Source organism: Haematobia irritans, chromosome 2, assembly GCF_050003625.1.
Source record: "Haematobia irritans isolate KBUSLIRL chromosome 2, ASM5000362v1, whole genome shotgun sequence".
NCBI classification, from domain to species: Eukaryota; Metazoa; Arthropoda; class Insecta; order Diptera; family Muscidae; genus Haematobia; species Haematobia irritans.
In genome coordinates this window covers 213,744,778-213,765,988 of record NC_134398.1, presented here as the reverse complement: position 1 = coordinate 213,765,988, position 21,211 = coordinate 213,744,778, and positions in this window count along the sequence as shown.

Sequence of the window (21,211 nt, the reverse complement as noted above, 5' to 3'; positions counted from 1 at the left end):
TTTTGATTATTTGTCATAAATCAAAGAAATTGTTAAAATAAAAATTATAGGTTCAGATAGTGCTATTGTCGTGACTTTGATTCAAATTTGGCATTAAGGCAATTAGATCAGATTTATTGCTAAACAAAACTGATGGAAAAAAGGAAGTGGTATAGATTCCATCAATAGTTTCAATAAAATGGAATCGAAATCATTAATTCTAAGAATTACTTTCTTGGTTATAAAATAGCATTGGTCCTTCAAGACATATAGTTTAAATGGTTTAGATTTTAATAAATTACACAGGCAGTGAACTTATGTGGGCCGAAGCTTATACACTCTCCTCTATAAGTTTGAATGGATATAAGAAAATTAAAAATCGAATTCAAAATATCAATGTAGAGTCAATTTCTAGTTTCAGAAAAGTCGGATAACATATGAGGCATCCATATCAAACATGAATCATTATTGGCCAACTTTAACCCTGTAATGCCCAATCCCGCCTTTAGGCGGGCTTTGTAAAATCAGGAAGCTTTTAGTAAAACACACCTTCAGACAACAAAAATGGGTAAAATAAAAATAAAACTTAGTAAAATCTATAAAAAATGACGGGCACGAATTTTTTTCCAGAATCGAAAAACAATCATATATACGAGAGTTATCTTTTATATTTCGGGATTAGAGAACAAAAAACAAACATTAATAATCGAAAAACGCGATATTGTTTTTTATATCCCCGATTATGATCTATTCAGTTTTGCATGCGTTTGAACCAATTGCCGAAGCCCTGCTGTTTAATTTTGGTCTCATTTCATAGACGTATTTCGAATCGCCGCGATGTATTTTTGGACCATTTCTTGTGAAAGTCCTGCTGTTTAATTTCGGACTCATTTCATAGACGTGTTTCGAAGCACCACGATGTATTTTTGGACCATTTCTTTCGACCAATCGATATTGTGCGCGATCCAAAACAAATAATTATTGACGATCTTGCAATATCAGTTGTAGCACAGCATCAATTGTTTCTGGAACAACTACTGATTACCCAAACCCAACATATAAAAGGCAACCCTCATAATAACCTCAAAAGAAGTAAGATCGGGGGAAAGACATTTTAAGAGTTCAGTTACTTTTCAACTTAAACATAATTTTTAAACTTTGAATAATTTTTGGTAACTAAATATCAAATGAAACGGGGAAAATTAATAAACGAAAACCTCCTCTGATCTTCCAGAAAATAGTGTCAAAAGGGTAAAAAGTTTGTATTCTATTTAATTAAGTTTTTTTGTTAGTTTACTTATGTAATTTTTTCACATAAATTTGTTGGACTTAACTTCATAAATGTGAAAGTATTCTTTCGCCGAATACATCTTATCTCTAATCCAATAAATTCGTAAAAAATTGCTAATTTATATGGGTCAACATACCTTTAATAAAATGACAATAAAAATTCAATAAGCAAATTAACACTCTTTCAGGTTTGGAGGATTAGAATGTATTAAAATTGTATGCCTTGTGATAAGTTTAAAATCCTCTTACTTTGTTTGGCGTTATTTGTTATTGTCTAACAATTTGAAGATATTCATATTTAAACATATAAAATTACATTAAATTTAATTTAACGCCGTTCGGACTCGGCTATAAAAAGGAGGTCCCTTGTCATTGAGCTTAACATAGAATCGGGCAGCACTCAGTGATAAAAGAGAAGTTCACCAATGTGGTATCACAATGGACTGAATAGTCTAAGTGAGCCTGATACAGGGGCTGCCACCTAACCTAACCTAACCTAATTTTATTTATGACATGATACCCTCAAGGGTCAACTGCAGTTGAATCTCATAATTGATATTTGTAGCGCTCTATCGAAAATTTCAATGTTCATGAATTATAAGCTTTATTAACTTGTAACAAATTATTAAGTAAAAATATTCTTTACATGTTTTCATGATTTTTATCAATAAATCGTATAGCATATGCGATATTTCATTATTAATAGTTGAGGATCGAATGCAAACTATCTTTAATTCTTGGGAATAACGAAGCACTTCCAAACGTTTTTATTAAATGTAATAAGAAAAAAAACTTTAATTCACATGTGGTGAATGCCCTACAGGCAACTAAATCATGGCTTGCATAACAATTGCAAGATGGCAATGATGCATAGTGTCTTTGTCTTGAGGTCTATTTTTACAAGTAATTCTAGCCCAAAATAGAAAGAAACGAATATTTTGGATTGTATGCAAATAAAGCTCATCGAAATACAAAAATGGGAAATACAATAAAGAAATCGAATGTAGACGACACACCCTCAAAAAAAATCGCTTCTTTAACATATGTTCCAAACATATTTTGCAGGAAGCACATATATTATTGGATACTGCCGAAACATTAATATGTTTGTTTTATGTGAACATATTATATGTTTGGAAGCATTTTGAGCAAAAAATATTATATGCTTGGAAGAATTTTTCCCAAACACGATTGTGCTCATTCCCTAACATACTCGTAATTTTCACTTCCACGAAATTTTTTAGTTATTGGCACCTTTTTCTGTAATACAAATAATGTTGAAGAAATTATTCACTTTTATAAATTTTTTAAATTTTACCTTTCGCCTGCACGGAGAATCGAACCGAGGACCATACAGTTTGTAAGCCAACACACTATCCACTGGGCTACGTAGCTGTTATAGTCACCAGTAGATAATTATCGTTTTAAGTTACATTTATATAGCATAGTTTGCAGCGCCCACGAGCCCATGCAAACATAACATTATTTAACAGAAACATACATTTGTTTGCCACGTGGAGCAGTGGTTAGCATGTCTGCCTTGCATACAAAGGGTCGTGGGTTCAATCCCTGCTCCGACCGAACATTTTTTTGTTTTTTTTTTTTTAATTTACACATTTATATTTATACTATATTAAATTTTTTTTAAATGAAACTTCGAAATGTGTGTTATTAAAGATTTATAGTCAGTAACAGTGCTTGATATAAACGAAATTGACTGATTTTTTGATAAAATATTATTTTTTATTGCAAAAATAACAATTTTTTAATAAAAAACTGTTTTTGTACAAAACTTTAAAATTTGGAAGGAATTCAAAAACTAACAAAAGAACGTGGAGTCGAGTATAAACATACATACATAATTTTATAATATAAACATAAATTTATTTAGGAGTGAACAGTTTTTTACTTGCATTTAACACCATCGCTCTAAAATTCCTTTTATTTTTCTTTAATAATTCATTTTAAAGAAAATAAACTTTTTAAATTGTTTTAGCTGTAAAACTCGAACTTAATGCCCGCTTTTATATTTGATGGTGTCCGTCAACTCCTCGTGGACTACTTTTTAATAAAGAGGTACTAAAGTTTGTATTTTTACATTTTACTGTGTAATTTTTCACTATTTCCTCCTTATTTCATTTTACTGTCCCGACTCTAAAAAGAGTATAGTGCCCTTTCGTTATTTTTATGAAGACCCCTGATTTATTTTAACGAAAAATTGTGCCCATAATGCCAAAATGATAAACAAAACACATGTTCACACATGCATAAAATGCTGCTCTCAAGGCGAAAACATTGCAGTTTGTTTTTCAAATGTCTATTCTCTTGGTTCCGAATGTCTATTCTCTTTATTCAAATTAAATAATATTTAGACTTACGGCCATTTTCATGTAGCTCCGTTAGGCTTTAACTGCCAGTTAACAGAAAGTAAATTGAAAATATCTTCTCTCCGTTTAACTTTAACTGAAAATTTTTCGTCAGTTAATTTCCTAACTGGCCTATGGAATATAAAGACAAGATGACAGCTTCGTCCATAATATGGTTTAAAAGTTGGTTAGTTAACGGAACACTAACGGAGCTTTATGAAAATGGGGGTTAAGCATATCAAAATTTTTAGCCTTATCATAAAACAGTTTTCCGAAACAACATACAAGCGGTTTCACAGAAATTGTTCTTTTTTCATTCTCTCGCTTTGTTATGTTGATATCTTTCGTCAACCCTCCCGGTTTCCATCTATTCTATTTCTTTCTCTATACTCTCTTTTTGTCGCTCTCTGAATAAAATATCACAACATATATATGTTTACTCGAAATTTGTTAATTTATATATGTTTACATTCACACATATTATTTTTATGAAACATTCATGCCCCAAACATAATATATTCTAACATATTAACATAGATGTCCCAAACATTTAGTGTTAGTTTAGGAACATTACATGTTCGCACTTAAATATATTGTGGTTTAAAATGGTGCCCGAAACACATTTTGTTTATATCGGAACATATGAAAAACATATTTTTCTAACAGTGCATCAGTTCACACATATTACTCATAGAGGTACAAGTGACATAGATGTGGATTAAAGTTACACAGACAATAGTGGCTGAAAATATTCAGTACTACCATCAGAAATCCATGTGAATTTCTGACATGTTTTTGTGTTGTCACTTATTTGTACAAATCTTTCAACAGAAAATGGTTCAATAAATATATTGTCACCCAAAACAACGAAACCAGCCAAGTGGAAATGACCTCAACATTTTCAATGTCATAATTTTGGTCAATGATTTTGAGCATTCCTTTTTTAGATGCAAATTAAATTGCATATAAGACATTCATATATACCAATATTTTAGGATATTAAGGATATACATACTGTAAAATGAGTAACGCTTTTATAGACATCTTGATTTTGCCATGGAAATATCTTAGTGCAACGAAAATTTTACCACCCTTCCAATCACAAATATAGAAATAGGTAATTATTTTGACTCAATGGAAAAGATTTCGGTGATTGGAGTTGATCGGTGATGTTCTATGTGCAAATGGGGAGAAGTAGAATATCTGGACATACGAGCGCTATTTGTGTTGTTTACAGCAACTTCAAAGATTCATCTCGCACAAAATATGAAATTAAATCGTGAACATTTTCGTGCGATCAGTAATGATGGTGACAATTTTGAGTGTTAGAAAGCTTATCTAAATTGCTTCACCGAAGTTGTTTCAAAATTTTATTTCTACAGAAAATTTTATCAAAATTTTATTTCTATAGAAAGTTTTGTAAAAATATTATTTCTATAGAAAGTTTTATCAAAATTTTATTTACTATATAAATTTTTGTCACAATTTCATTTCTATACAAAATTTTGTCAAAATTTTATTTCTATAGAAAATTTTGTCAAAATTTTATTTCTATAGAAAATTTTGTCAAAATTTTATTTCTATAGAAAATTTTATCAAAATTTTATTTACTGTAGAAATTTTTGTCAAAATTTTATTTCTATAAAAAATTTTTTAAAATTTTATTTCTATAGAAACTTTTGTCAACAGTTTACTTCCATAGAAAATTTTGTCAAAATTTTATTTCTATAGAAAATTTTGTCAAAATTTTATTTCTATAGAAAATTTTGTCAAACTATATTTCTAACGAAAATTTTGTCAAACATTATTTCTAACGAAAATTTTGTCAAAATTTTATTTCTATAGACATCTGTGTCAAAATTTTATTTCTATAGAAAATTTTGTCAAAATTTTATTTCTATAGAACATTTTGTCGAAATTTTATTTCTCAAGAAAATTTTATCAAAATTTTATTACTATAGAAAATTTTGCCAGATTTTATTTTTATAGAAAATTTTGTTAAAATTTTATTTCTATAGAAAATATTGTCAAAATTTTATTTCTATAGAAAATTTTGTCAAAATTTTATTTCTATAGAAAATTTTGTCAAAATTTTATTTCTACAGAAAATTTTGTCAAAATTTTAAATCTATAGGCAATTTTATTAAAATTTTATTTCTATAGAAAATTTTATCAAAATTTTATTTCTATAGAAAATTTTGTCAAAATTTTATTTCTACAGAAAATTTTGTCAAAATTTTAAATCTATAGGAAATTTTATTAAAATTTTATTTCTATAGAAAATTTTGTCAAAATTTTATTTAAAAAAAAAAAAATTTTCAAAAATTTATTTTTATAGAAAATTTTGTCAAAATTATATTTCTCAAGAAAAATTTATTACTATAAAAAATTTTGCCAGATATTATTTTTATAGAAAATTTTATTTCTATAGAAAATATTGTCAAAATTTTATTTCTATAGCAAATTTTGTCAAAATTTTATTTCTATAGAAAATTTTGTCAAACTTTAATTCTAAAGAAAATTTTGTCAAAATTTTATTTCTATAGAAAATTTTGTCAAACTTTAATTCTAAAGAAAATTTTGTCAAATTTTATTTCTATAGAAAATTTTGTCAAATTTTATATCTATAGAAAATTTTGTCAAACTTTAATTCCAAAGAAAATTTTGTCAAAATGTTATTTCTATAGAAAATTTTGTCAAAATTTTATTTCTATAGAAAATTTTGTCAACATTTTATTTCTATAGAAAATTTTGTCTAAATTTTATTTCTATAGAAAATTTTGTCAACATTTTATTTCTATAGAAAATTTTGTCAAAATGTTATTTCTATAAAAAATTTTATCAAAATTTTATTTCTATAGAAAATTTTGTCAAAATTTTATTAACTATAGAAATTTTTGTCAAAAATTTATTAACTATAGAAATTTTTGTTAAAATTTTATTTCTATAGAAAATTTTGTCAAACTTTAATTCTAAAGAAAATTTTGTCAAACTTTAATTCTAAAGAAAATTTTGTAAACATTTTATTTCTATAGACATTTTTGTCAAAATTTTATTTCTATGGAAAATTTTGTCAAAATTTTATTTCTATAGAAAATTTTGTCAAAATTTTATTTCTATAGAAAATTTTGTCAAAATTTTATTTCTATAGAAAATTTTGTCAAAATTTTATTTCTATCGAAAATTTTGTCAAAATTTTATTTCTATCGAAAATTTTGTCAAAATTTTATTTCTATCGAAAATTTTGTTAACATTTTATTTCCATAGAAAATTTTGTCAAAATTTTATTTCTATAGAAAATTTTGTCAAAATTTTATTTCTACAGAAAATGTTATCAAAATTTTATTTCTATAGAAAATTGTGTTAACATTCTATTTCCATAGAAAATTTTGTCAAAATTTTGTTTCCATAGAAAATTTTGTCAAAATTTTGTTTCTATAGAAAATTTTGTCAAAATTTTATTTCCATAGAAAATTTTGTGAAAATTTTATTTCTATAGAAAATTTTGTGAAAATTTTATTTACTACAAAAAATTGTGTCAAAATTTTATTTCTATAGAAAATTTTGTCAAAATTGTATTTCTATAGAAAATTTTGTGAACATTTTATTTCTATATAAAATTTTGTTAACATTTTATTTATATAGAAAATTTTATCAAAATTTTATTTCTGTACAAACATTTTGTTAACATTTTATTTATATAGAAAATTTTATCAAAATTTTATTTCTGTATAAACATTGTGTCAAAATTTTATTTCTATAAAAATGTTGTCAAAATTTTGTTTCTTTTTCTATTGTCAAAATTTTATTTCTATAGAAAATTTTGTCAAAATTTTAAATCTATAAGAAATTTTATTTCTATAGAAAATTTTGTCAAAATTTTATTTAAAAAAAAATTGTCAAAAATTTATTTTAATAGAAAATTTTGTCAAAACTATATTTCTCAAGAAAATGTTATTACTATAAAAAATTTTGCCAGATTTTATTTTTATAGAAAATTTTGTTAAAATTTTATTTCTATAGAAAATTTTGTCAAAATGTTATTTCTATAGAAAATTTTGTCAAAATGTTATTTCTATAGAAAATTTTGTCAAAATTTTATTTCTATAGAAAATTTTGTCTAAATTTTATTTCTATAGAAAATTTTGTCAAAATTTTATTTCTATAGAAAATTTTGTCAAAATGTTATTTCTATAGAAAATTTTGTCAAAATGTTATTTCTATAAAAAATTTTGTCAAAATTTTATTAACTATAGAAATTTTTGTTAAAATTTTATTTCTATAGAAATTTTTGTTAAAATTTTATTTCTATAGAAATTTTGTCAAAATTTTATTTCTATAGAAAATTTTATTAAAATCTCTATGGGAAATTTTATTAAAATTTTATTTCCAAAAAAAAAAAAAAATTGTCAAAAACTTATTTTTATAGAGTTTTGTCAAAATGTTATTACTATATAAAATTTTGTTAAAATTTTATTCCTATAGAAAATTTTGTCAAAATTTTATTTCAATAGTAAATTTGTGAAGTACGTCTTTGTTGGATAGAAATATTTCGCAAAATCTACCAAAATATTAAAAATTCTACCAATCTACTAAACACTAAAAAATCTACGAAAATACAGTAATAATATATCGTGGTAAATAATAAATATGTTTATAACTCTGAGAGGCGCTCAATATTTTCTGGAGGGGATAGGACCTCCCCCAGAGGCTTTTGTACGATTATGGCCCTTGGAATCAGTACTTCTACATCAAATACTACAGAACTTTTTATATAGTTACAATAACTTACTACTACTTTGGCCAAGATATCGTTAACACTTTAGACAAAAACAAAATGTAAGTTTTTTTTTGATAATTGCATAAACGCAAAAGACATATATTTTCTTCTAATTTCTTAGATGAAGGTTTTTGATTAATTCCATAAAAATTCTCTTAATATTTTAAAGTTAAAATTTCAAACGGTGCCGCTTCGATGTGTGGGCAACTATCCAAGTACTCGAATATTCCTCAATTCCATGGCATATAAAAATGTATTTACCATGGTATAAAAATGGCTGGTAATGAGATATGTCATGGTATGCATCTATGTGTGTGAAATAATCAATCTTATCTCTTTAGATTTGGCCGTGATTTATAATTGATTCTTGGTTTTCAAATTGAATATTACTTAGCTTGTCGTGAATCTTTAAGAAGTGAAGATGAGTTATCTTCAAAACGATGGAATTTTACTGTTCGGACTCTTCTAAAGAATTATCTTCTCAAAATAAAAAAAAAATAAATTTATTACTGTTGATACTAAATGGCAACTACTAAAGTCAATGGCAATTGAAAACATGTATTATGGAGAAAATCAAGTAGTGTTTTTTTTTAGTGGTGTATTTTTCCAAAAACAAAAACTTTTTTATCTTCAATACCAAGAATTTTTGCGATTCACCCAAGGAAGCCGAAATGGCCAGACCAACAAAACAATGTCGCGTCGGTGCAGTTATCATTGCTTTAAACATAAATTTCATGCATTAATGTGGCTAAGTATGATTGTGGTCAAGTCTCAAAACTGGTACACTCTGGTCGCGGCCATTTGTAAATATTTTTGTTGTTTTGTAAAGTTCAAGAGTCGATGTGTCTGACCATCACTGATGTGATGAAGTGGCATTGTCAGACGTGCAGGCGGTATGGTACAATGTGGCTTGGCGCACATCATCTAAATTACTCACATTTTCAATTTAATTTCTTATTTATTCATTTTTGTTGTTTTATTGCTTTAATAAATTTAGGTGTCCAAGTATTTTTTTTTTTGGTGGCTGTTGTAGGCCAGCCAAAATAAATTCACATACTCAGACATTATATTTTAAATTGAAAACCACTTTGTTGAACGTAGGTAGGTTGTTCGCAAGCAGCGTACTTGTCACAAATTAAAATCAAACATTTCTAGCTCATCTCAAAAAAATTGCCAAAATGAAATGTTGTAATGCTGGTAATGAGATTTGATGAGGACACCAGGGTAGGGAGACCCAATACTGTGTAATAGATACACATCTATTAGGATATGGAAAATCTGTCAGAGAATATGCTTGATTCGATATACCAAGAAGGACGGACCTGAAATTCCAATATTGTTTAGATGAAAAAAAGGTATGCAATTTCCATACGATTTGTCTAGAAAAGGACAAAACGAGTATTTGCAGCCGTAACTTCGGCCAGGATGAAAGACATTGACATTGTCTTCTAAATTGGACCAAAAGGCGTTAGACAAAAAAGGCAGTTTAAATAGATCTTCCTCTATAAGTTCTTGATAGGTTTAACATATATAGAGGAGTCTATAAATAATTATGAACTGATATGAATCAATTTTCGAACGGTAATTAGAGAGCCAAATTTCATCCGGATCGAATGAAATTTGTTCCTCTATGAGGCTTCAGAAGTTAAATTTGGGTCCAATTGTATATTGACCAATCTTTGCATCCCGTACCAAATTTCAATCGGATCGGATGAAATTTACCCCTATAAGAGGCTCCGCAAGCCAAATCGCTAAATCGACCCAGAATATATAAACGTTAAGGGGTCTTAGAAAAATATTTCGATATTACAAACGGAATGACAAAGTTAATATAGACTCAAAAATCTGTGAACCCACTAGTAAGGAAAATTTTGGTTAATTTTATAAAAGCTAGATTAATTTTAGAAAGTTTTAACTAGACATCTAGGTTTGTATATCGCACTGATTTCACAAAAATAAGTAAATATTTTTCGACAAATTCGAGAAAATTTATTAGACATAATTTTTTTCACTTGGTAAAAAAAACTTCGTACACCCTCAAAAAAAAAAAAATCGGTTCTGTAACATATAACCCAAACACATTATGCTTCAAGCATATATATTTTTTGGGAGCCACCGTGGTGCAATGGTTAGCATGCCCGCCTTGCATCCACAAGGTCGTGGGTTCGATTCCTGCTTCGACCGAACACCAAAAAGTTTTTCAGCGGTGGATTATCCCACCTCAGTAATGCTGGTGACATTTCTGAGGGTTTCAAAGCTTCTCTAAGTGGTTTCACTGCAATGTGAAACGCCGTATAAAAGGGTATAAAAATAAAATTAATTTCAGATTTCCTTAATTATGATTTTTTTTTTCAAATACCATTACCCTATTTCAACTGTATGGAAGGTTCTAACACTATATTTAATGAACAACTAATAAGCCATAACGTGGCCAAAAAATAGATAAATGGGTATGCCAACTCTGGTGTAGTCATTTGGCAAATGTCAAAAAAAATGTTAATATAATTTTTATAAGTAATGTAAATATGTACATTACACGTCGCCACATGCAATGCCCCATTGAGCCAGTCGTATAATTCTCCACACAGCATCATCATTTCATTTTACGATTGGCGTTAACAAAGCTTCTGCCCTACTGAGACCCCCTTAAACCAGCCCCCAAACCTATCAAACCTTCCATCACCTATGCAATTGTTTGTCCATCCGTCGCATGACTGTTCCTCAGTCAGATTCATCATATTGACCATTAGTCGCTTAGTTCATCAGCACTCAGACTTGTGTTGCGTCTACTGCAAAATACAAGCCTCCACCATCTTTAGCAAGTTTGTCACCATTTATCGCGTTTATCATCATAAGATGTGGTCAAACAAGTGCACTTTAAAAACAAATTCATAAATAACATTGTTAGTTTGTTTCTTAAGTATAAAATTTTTAGATATATATTTTTTGCAATTAGAAAAATAAATGAAATGTAGAACTAGTAGGGTGTTTGCTACTTTATTTAGCATTCGTTGGTTGGGGAATATGGGTAATTATAATAGCTCCTGGTTTCATAAAACATAACAGCGAAACCCATTTAGCAGAAAAATATCACGCAAATTAATGCAATTAACTTTTTAAATAAAAAATAAAGTCCGTGCCACAATTAAACGACAACGAATCATGGTAGGAATATTTCCGAAAATTGTGTTCGTTTATCTTCAACATGATCCTGCATAAAAAAATTGAGACTAATTTTTATAATATATTTGCCATATTATCAGAACTTTTTTCTGATGGCAATGCTTCTTATTCTGTTGTGCGTCTTTTGCTTCTAGAGCTACTGAATAAAGCATCATTGGCCATTTATTCCATTTCCATATTTTTTATACTCTCCACCATACAAACTTTGTCATTCCGTTTGTAACATATCGAAATATTGGTTGTTGTGAAATTTTAAGTCGATCTAGCGATGTCCGCCCGACTTAAGCTAACTTCCGAAATAAGCTATCGACTTGAAACGTGGCAAAAATTGTTGTTATTAATGTAGGTCGGTTTTGCAAATGGGCCTTTTAGAACCACTATTAGGTATAAAACCCACATAAACTGATCCCCAGATTTGACCTACGGAGCTTCTTGGCGAATTTGAAGTGAATTTCACCCGATCCGGTTGAAATTTGGTACGTTTTGTTAGTCTATGCCCTCTTATAAACAGGCAAAACTTGGTCCATAATTATATTTCGGGGTCCCTTGGAGGAGTAAATTTCATCAGTTCCGTTTGAATATTGGCATGTGATGTTAGCATATGAACTTTAATCATTTACTTTTATTTATTTTATTTTAATCAATCATTTCTAATTGCCCCAAATATTTCAGGTGGCATTTGGCAACACTACTAGCATCAATTGAAAAATTATGTGTGCATAAGTTATTTGAGAGTTATTCCTTATTGCGGAAGTCAAAGCTGTGAAGAGACTAAACTTATCTGAGTTCTATGTTTTCCCATACTCATAGAGAAATTTAGTTCATAAAGAGAGTTATGAGTTAATTTTTACATCGAGAGCTATGATGAGAACACACTCATCACTGAATTATAACTAGACATATATATATTTTTTTAACCATGTGTAAATTCTATGTCTTCATTCCCACACTTTTAAACCAACTCAATAATTCGCAACATGAATATTAATGAAAAGGTCAAAACCTTTATATTTTATTGCCAGTCAGTCACGCGTAACGATCTGACAGTTCGTTCAGATATATCATCGTATCATATGACATTGTGGAATTTTGTGGTTGCGTGCCACCAACATTTTGACATGCAGCATCCTATTGCATACGGAGAGAAAATAAAATTTAAAAACTGGAAAATTTATTCATTGAGACGTGAGACAGAGATGTATGAAACAAACATTTTACAAAAAAAGCTGTCTCAACGGAGTAATAGTTCTGTTTTATTTTTGCACTGAATGTTGCAGCATATGGATTATCAGAATAATATAATCATGAATGCGTATAAATTTTGTAAAATTTCAGTTTCATCGAACAGTGACTGGTATAGTAAAAAATGTTTCTATTCCTTGAACAACAAAGGGAACTATTTCATATTACGTTCTAACAATCGCAGTGATGCAAGTGTTAGCATACTCTAACATAGGGCGACTGTTTACAACACGAGAGGTTGATGACCGACTTCCATTAGCCAATATTCTGTTTTGTTTTTATAAAATTTTGACAAAATTCTCTATAGATATTTTGTAAAAATTTTCTATAGAAATAAAATTTTGCAAAAATTTTCTATAGAAATAAAATATTAACAAAATTTTCTATAGAATTAAAATTTTGACAAATTTTTCTAAAAAAAAACATTTTGAGAAAATTTTTATAGAAAGAAATTTTGACAACATTTTTAATAGAAAGAAAATGTTGACAAAATTTTCTATAGAAATACAATTTTGAAAAATTATTCTATAGAAATAAAATTTTGACAAAATTTTCTAAAAAAAATTGACAAAAATTTCTACAGAAATAAATATTTAACAAAATTTTCTAAAGAAATACAATTTTTACAAAATTTTCTATAGAAATAAAATTTTGGCAAAAATTGCTATAGAAATAAAATTTTAACAAAGTTTTCTATAGAAATAAAATTTTGAAAAATTTTTCTAAAAAAACATTTTGAGAAAAATTTTTATTGAAATAAACTTGGCAAAATTTTTAATAGAAAAAAAATGTTGACAACATTTTCTATAGAAATAAAATTTTGATAAATTATTCTATAGAAATACAATTTTGACAAAATTTTCTAAAGAAATACAATTTTTACAAAATTTTCTATAGAAATAAAATTTTGACAATATTTGGTATAGAAATAAAATTTTTGCAAAATTTGCTATAGAAGTACAATTTTAACAAAATTTTCTATAGAAATAAAATTTTGGCAAAAATTGCTATAGAAATAAAATTTTAACAAAGTTTTCTATAGAAATAAAATTTTGACAAATTTTTCTAAAAAAAACATTTTGAGAAAATTTTTTGTAGAAAGAAATTTTGACAAAATTTTTAATAGAACAAAAAATGTTGACAAAATTTTCTATAGAAATAAAATTTTGACAAATTATTCTATAGAAATAAAATGTTGACAAAATTTTCTAAAGAAAAAAAATTTTGACAAAAATTTCTACAGAAATAAAATTTTAACAAAATTTTCTATAGAAATACAATTTTAATTTTTGGTAAAATTTGCTATAGAAATACAATTTTAACAAAATTTTCTATATAAATACAATTTTGACAAAATTTTCTAAAGAAATACAATTTTTACAAAATTTTCTATAGAAATAAAATTTTGCCAAAATTTTCTATAGAAATAAAATTTTGACAAAATATAATAAATACAAAAAATAAAATTTTGACAAAATTTTCTATAGAAATAAAATTTTGAAAAAAAAAACCATTTTGAGAAAATTTTTTGTAGAAAGAAATTTTGACAAAATTTTTAATAGAACAAAAATGTTGACAAAATTTTCTATCGAAATAAAATGTTGACAAAAATTAAAAAAAATGTTTGAGAAAATATTTTATAGGAAGAAATTTTGACAAAATTTTCTATAGAAATAAAATTTTTACAAAATTGTCTATAGAAATAAAATTTTGACAAAATTTTCTATAGAAATAAAATTTTGACCAAATTTTCTATAGAAATAAAAAATTGGCAAATTTTTCTATAAAAAAAACATTTTTAGAAAATTTTTTATAGAAAGAAATTTTGACAAAAATTTCTACAGAAATAAAATTTTAACAAAATTTTCTATAGAAATAAAATTTTGACAATATTTGGTATAGAAATAAAATTTTGGCAAAATTTGCTATAGAAATACAATTTTAACAAAATTTTCTATGGAAATACAATTTTGACAAAATTTTCTAAAGAAATACAATTTTTACAAAATTTTCTATAGAAATAAAATTTTGCCAAAATTTGCTATAGAAATAAAATTTTAACAAAATTTTCTATAGAAATAAAATTTTGACAAAATTTTCTATAGAAATAAAATTTTGACAAAATTTTCTATAGAAATAAAATTTTGACAAAATTTTCTATAGAAATAAAATTTTGACAAAATTTTCTACAGAAATAAAATTTTGACAAAATTTTCTATAGAAATAAAATTTTGACAAAATTTTCTATAAAAAAAAAAAACATCTTGAGAAAATTTTTTGTAGAAAGAAATTTTGACAAAATTTTTAATAGAACAAAAAATGTTGACAAAATTTTCTATCGAAATAAAATGTTGACAAAAATTAAAAAAAAAAATGTTTGAGAAAAATTTTTATAGAAAGAAATTTTGACAAAATTTTTAATTGAAAACAAATTTTAACAAAATTTTCTATAGAAATAAAATTTTGACAAATTATTCTATAGAAATAAAATTTTGACAACATTTTCTAAAGAAATAAAATTTTGACAAAATTTTCTATAGAAATAAAGTTTTGACAAAATTTTTTATAGAAAGAACATTTTGACAAAACTTTCTATAGAAATAAAATTTTTACAAAATTGTCTATAGAAATAAAATTTTGACTACATTTTCTATAGAAATAAAATTTTGACAAAATTTTCTATAGAAATAAAATTTAGACAAAATTTTCCATAGAAATAAAAAAACTTTCTATAGAAATAAAATTATTCAAATTAAGTAGTTTTTGTTTGTTTGATAGTTTTTGGTAAATTTGTCTTCAAATTTTGGTAGATTTTTTTTTTGCCTCGAGTGGAAAGGTGGTCAAGATGCAAAAAATTAACAATTTTAAGAACAATTTCATTAATTTTAAATAATTTTTCTGAATTATTAAAGATAAGTTGACCTTAGGCAAACAAAATTTTCTTTCATGTTAAGATACCAATTTTTAAGTCGAATCACAAACTACGAAATTTTGAATACTAAAAAGTCCTTTAGTTCTAAAAGATTCTTGGACCTTTTATTGTTGTTTTTATGCCTTTGTTGAATAAAATATGATAATATTAAAAACCAAATTTCTCTAATTAAAAATTTCAGGAAAACTAATGGGCTTCGGTTGATTATTGCTTTTTTCGAAAATAGGCTTCGGCCAAAAACTCCCGCTTCGGTCGAGCTCTATTGATTAGGCTAAGTGCCATCATTCGTAACTTAATCTACCTGTAAGCATAGTAAAAAATTCATAAGAATTAACAAATGACATAGGTCTCTATCCGTTGTTGTAATCATTTGTTTTAATTTGGATATTCTTTTTTAATGGATATTCTTTCCATATAAATATGTACATATTGAATAACCCTATAACAGGTGCTAATGTATGTAAATGCATACACAAGTCATTTGTAAACATCAGCCATCAGCATGCAAGGGGGTCAAATATGAAGAAATGTGAATCTTGTGAATCGGGCGGGCGGCTGCTGGTACAAAGACTTAAGATTTTATATTTGACAAAATATGCATACATATTTCAAATCCCAATTCGCATATCTCTATTTGAATTCAGATAGGATTTAAAATGGCAAACCACGTCAAATTAGCAAATATGATTTGAAATAATCAAGTGTCTAAATTTTATGACAATTTTGCTCTGAACAATCCATTTACCAGGTCATCAATAATCTATCAGACGTAGATATCTTCGAAAATTCGAAGACTACTTTCACAAACTCTTGAGTATATGACTACAATGCGAATAAAAACAAAAAATCGTTACGTATTTCTTTGATACTGATTCTAGAGGTAACGTATCACTTTAGAAACTGGATTCCCAGCATGAGAATTATTTATGACTTTGGTAATGTTATGGAGTACTCAAATCAAAGACAGATATCGATATTTATGTGTATTAATTAAATGCCAGTTTAATTTGTCATTCATGAGCAACCAATGTTTAAATTAAAAAAAAAAAACGATGAATTTTTAACATACGAATAATTTATTAGTTTGGTAAGTTTTGGAGTACTCGAATCTCAGACAGAAATCGATATATATTTAATTAATTTAAATGTTAGTGTAATTTGTCACCCTTTTCATTGTCCACTCAACGCTAAGTTTACTTGCAGCCAAAGGTTTTTACCTTCATTTAAAGATTTTAGTTTTAACTCCGAGCCGGAGACATATATTGTTATGAAGTTTTGTATCTTGAATTTTAAGATTTTTTAAGCAAAAATATTAAATTAAAATTGTGCTTGCTTCATAGATGTCTAGAGGAGCCAACCAAATATCTGAGATGAGTATCCTAAATTTATTATATAAACCTTCTTCGAAATAAAATTAAGGGCAACATAATTAGCCCTGTTTCAAAAACTTTAGACTAAATTTTTAAAGATTAGTGTTCTAATATTATTGCAAAACTTCTTCAAGCGAAGTTAATAAACATTTTTAATTAATAGTTTTATAATATATTAACGAAAATTTGTATTAATGTAGCATATATTTAGTATGCTGATTCTAGGGATGATTTATTAACCCTCTAATGCCCCAATTTTTTGTCACCTGATTAAATTTTCAATGTTAACGACACAAAAGCAAGAAAAATAAACAAGATAAATTTATACGGTAAAATTCAGTATATGCTGCAAAGCCTCTTGAACAGTTTAAACTAAGTTTTCTCTTTATTTTACCCATTTTTGTTGTCTTAAGGTGTGTTTTACCAAAAGCTTCCTTATTAAATGAAGCCCGCCTAAAGGCGGGATTGGGCATTAGAGGGTTAATTTAATATTTTCTTTCAACACCCATAAAAAAGTGAACCCACCATGAAAGAAAATGTAGGTTTATATTAGAAAAATTTAACTAAAATATTTTAGTAGTTGCAGAATGATACAAATTAGTTAATAATTTTTGTCAAATTGAAAACAAATATTTATTTTTAATGTTTTTTTTTTTTTGATAGTTGACATTTAAAATGTTAATTATATTTGTTTAGTTCGGCTGAGGTCATAGGCACAAAAACAGATGTTGTTGTTGTGAGTTGTAATTTTTATTTAAAAATATCAAAAATTTCGAGACATCTCCGATGCTCGTCCTCAGGGAAATTACTTTAAACAAAAAAGAGAAAACATTAAACACATTAATTAACAAAATATATCTCAAGATTTGAAAAATACATATTAATTATATGTATGCATTTGAAAGTAAAAAAACAATAAACTTGTTCAAAAGAGTGTATATTTACAAGTAAACACCCAGAGAAGGAATATGATCACCTCAAACATGTTTCAAGAGCACCATGTTACTTTTTCACAACGACCATGTAGCATTTTTGTCGCAAAAATATTATTTTCTTGTTAAACATAACATGCTTTTCGAAATCAGATACACAATTTCCGAGAAAAGAAAATGATTTCGACAAACATGTTACATGTTTTCCGTAAAAAAGTAACATTTTGGAACATGTCATGGGGTGATCATATTCCTACTCTGCGTGAAAGCTTATTTGTCTTTCTGCTTTCTGTTTCTCGTACTCCTTCAATAATGAAATAGCTTCCGCCGCGGTTACGAAACGTCAAATCCTATTAGCTTTTGCCAAATTATATGACCCAGCTGGATGGTTGTCCCCAATCATAATTCGGGCTAAAAGCCTTTGGTTAGAGGGACGTGAATGGGATCAACCAGTTGGATCGTCTTCTCAAATTCGTTGGCGAATTTATCCAATCTTCTCTTTGGTCCTCTTACATATTGGATCCGGCTCGAAGGACCATGAATAAAACTGCGGCCTTATCCAATATGTGAGAGGGCCAAAGATAAGATTGGATAAATTCGCCTTATTCGATATTTCTTTGAAAACAGCGAGACTTTGGATAATCCAATATTACAGAAAAGTTTATATTTTTCAATTGCGCCAAATTCAACCTACGAAGAAATTCACAATGTCTTTTGCTATTCAAACTTTTCTTGATGAACAGTTAGAAATAGCAAAGACTCGATAAAAATAGATGGGAACCCAATTAGCGTAGGAAAGGCAGAGGAGTTAAGAAATAACTTGATGCTCACCGTTGCAGTTGTCTAAAGTAAGTCCCATTTATTTCTTTTTATGCTTACGTCGAACATCAATCCATCGTATTAAAGTTCTCTCTCTTTTTGTTTTCCGCCAAATCTTGACGTGTATCGATTTTCAGAATAAGCACTGTTCGATAACAAAAAAACTTAAAGACTAGAATGTAAATTTAAACAATATTTTTGAATATTTCTATAAATATGTGCACAATGGTCCATATCAGTCTTAATATTCATCCGTCTTACTGCAGGTACATTTATAATATGTAGCATCTTCAGTGTAAATCTCCTTTTATAGTTGTTCTCTTGCGTCAACATTTTTGCGTCCTTAAGGTTTGGCTTATGTCCTGTTAAAGTGCAATATGCTGCAAATGCCGTCTTTTGTTCCAAGGGCTTGTCAGTGCCTTTCTGATAAGATTGTTGCCCTGAGAGTCTAGTTTTTAATTTGGGTTTCGTTGTACCAACATATACTTTTTGGCAAGTGTTCGAATCTTTTTTTTATAATTTTGGAAGAAAAAAAATGGTATTAAAAATAATTAAAATGTCTTCTAGACAGACACATTTGAGTAAATTCAGCAGACTTCACCCAGTTTAGGAAAATATTAATTATTTTCATATATAGTAAAATTGTGAACTTGATTTATATAAAACTTTTTTTTCTCATTTTTAGTTCACGTCATTAATGTAAGTAAAAAAATACATTTGTATCAAATTGCCACACTGAACGATTTTCTAATTCAAGTTTTAAAAGCACTGTCCTAAATCCATTTAAATTAGAAAAAACTCACTTCAGTTGATGCTTATCTAAAATTAATCACTTGAGGTGAAGATGGTACAACCTTGTAATCTGCAAAATCCTAAGTGTATTTGACATTGAGTTGCTTCAATAAAAATGATTACAGATAAGTAACCATTTGGTTACTTGTTGACGTTTCAAGAAAAGGCAAACCATGTTTTACATATTCTTATGTGTATACCTTTGTAAGGTGTACCAAAGGGATGGTGGCTTAACCTTATATTAAACCAAAACAGTTTGCTTAGATCCCTCAGTTTTATACGATCTACATCCAAAGAAAAAATAATTTTCTTTGAATCGAAATTTTATTATGAAATTGCGCCCAGAGAAGGAATATTATGATCACCTCAAACATGTGAAAGATGAAAGTGAAAGATGATTTCTTGATAACAGCAAAGCTTTAAAGCTTTGACAAAGAGTTAGGTTTGATTATATCGGGAATAGTGGCAGGCCATTATTTCAGGCTCGCTTAGACTATTCATTCCTTGGTTATACCACAGTGGTGAATTTTTTTTTATCACTGAGTGCTGTCCATGTTTGAATCCATGAAAAGTTACCTCCTGTTTATAGCCGAGTCCAAACGGCGTTTCACATTACAAGAAGCTTTAATACACTCAGATGTTTCATCAGCATTACTGAGAGAGAGAGGATAAACCGTCACTGCAAGGCTAGCAAGGAAACTATTGCCCAACATTGGCTCCCTAACAAATATGAATAGGATAAGATTTGTGAAAATTGGTTGATACAAATAAAAACTATATCTATTATTTTCACCTTTTACAGGATATAGGCTATAGGAAATTCCATTAAATCCTATATATATGCCAGAAGTATATCATGCTCAATAATAATACATTTAATTGTTTTAATGTCTGCTTGTTTCTTGTATTAACGAACAGATGGATAAATAATAACCATAAATCACAGATGCTATAAAAGAAGAATTTTATTTCAATGCGATTCGGAGGCAGAAATACAAGAAATGATTACGCTGAAAAATTAACTATCATCATTTAAATGTATACATAAATTAAACGACATTGTTTCTCCAAGTTTGCTTTGATTTGAATGGCGGAAAACAATAAGAGTCAAAAAGAAGCTGGCAGATAGATAATTAATGCAGATAAATGATTTATATGCCCACAAAAAAATCGAAATACATTTTAAACTTTTACTTTAGAGCATAATTCACAAAATAAAACGTAATTTTTTTCTAATGAAGATTGCCGCAGATGAATTTAGTTTATTTGAATTATAACGGAAATATATAGAGATATTTTAACGATAGTAGTCAATATATAAAAACCGATATATTTTCCAAATAACTGCATTTGAGAGATAACTCAAAATCATACACAAGGAATACATAATCGATATTTACGTATTGACACTGAAGACACATACACGCACGGAAAAGGCTGTTTTTCATATGTATTGTATAAAAATGATATGTTTGGAACTCACATTTTTTAACACAATATTTTTAAGTGTTAGCTTATAATGTTCA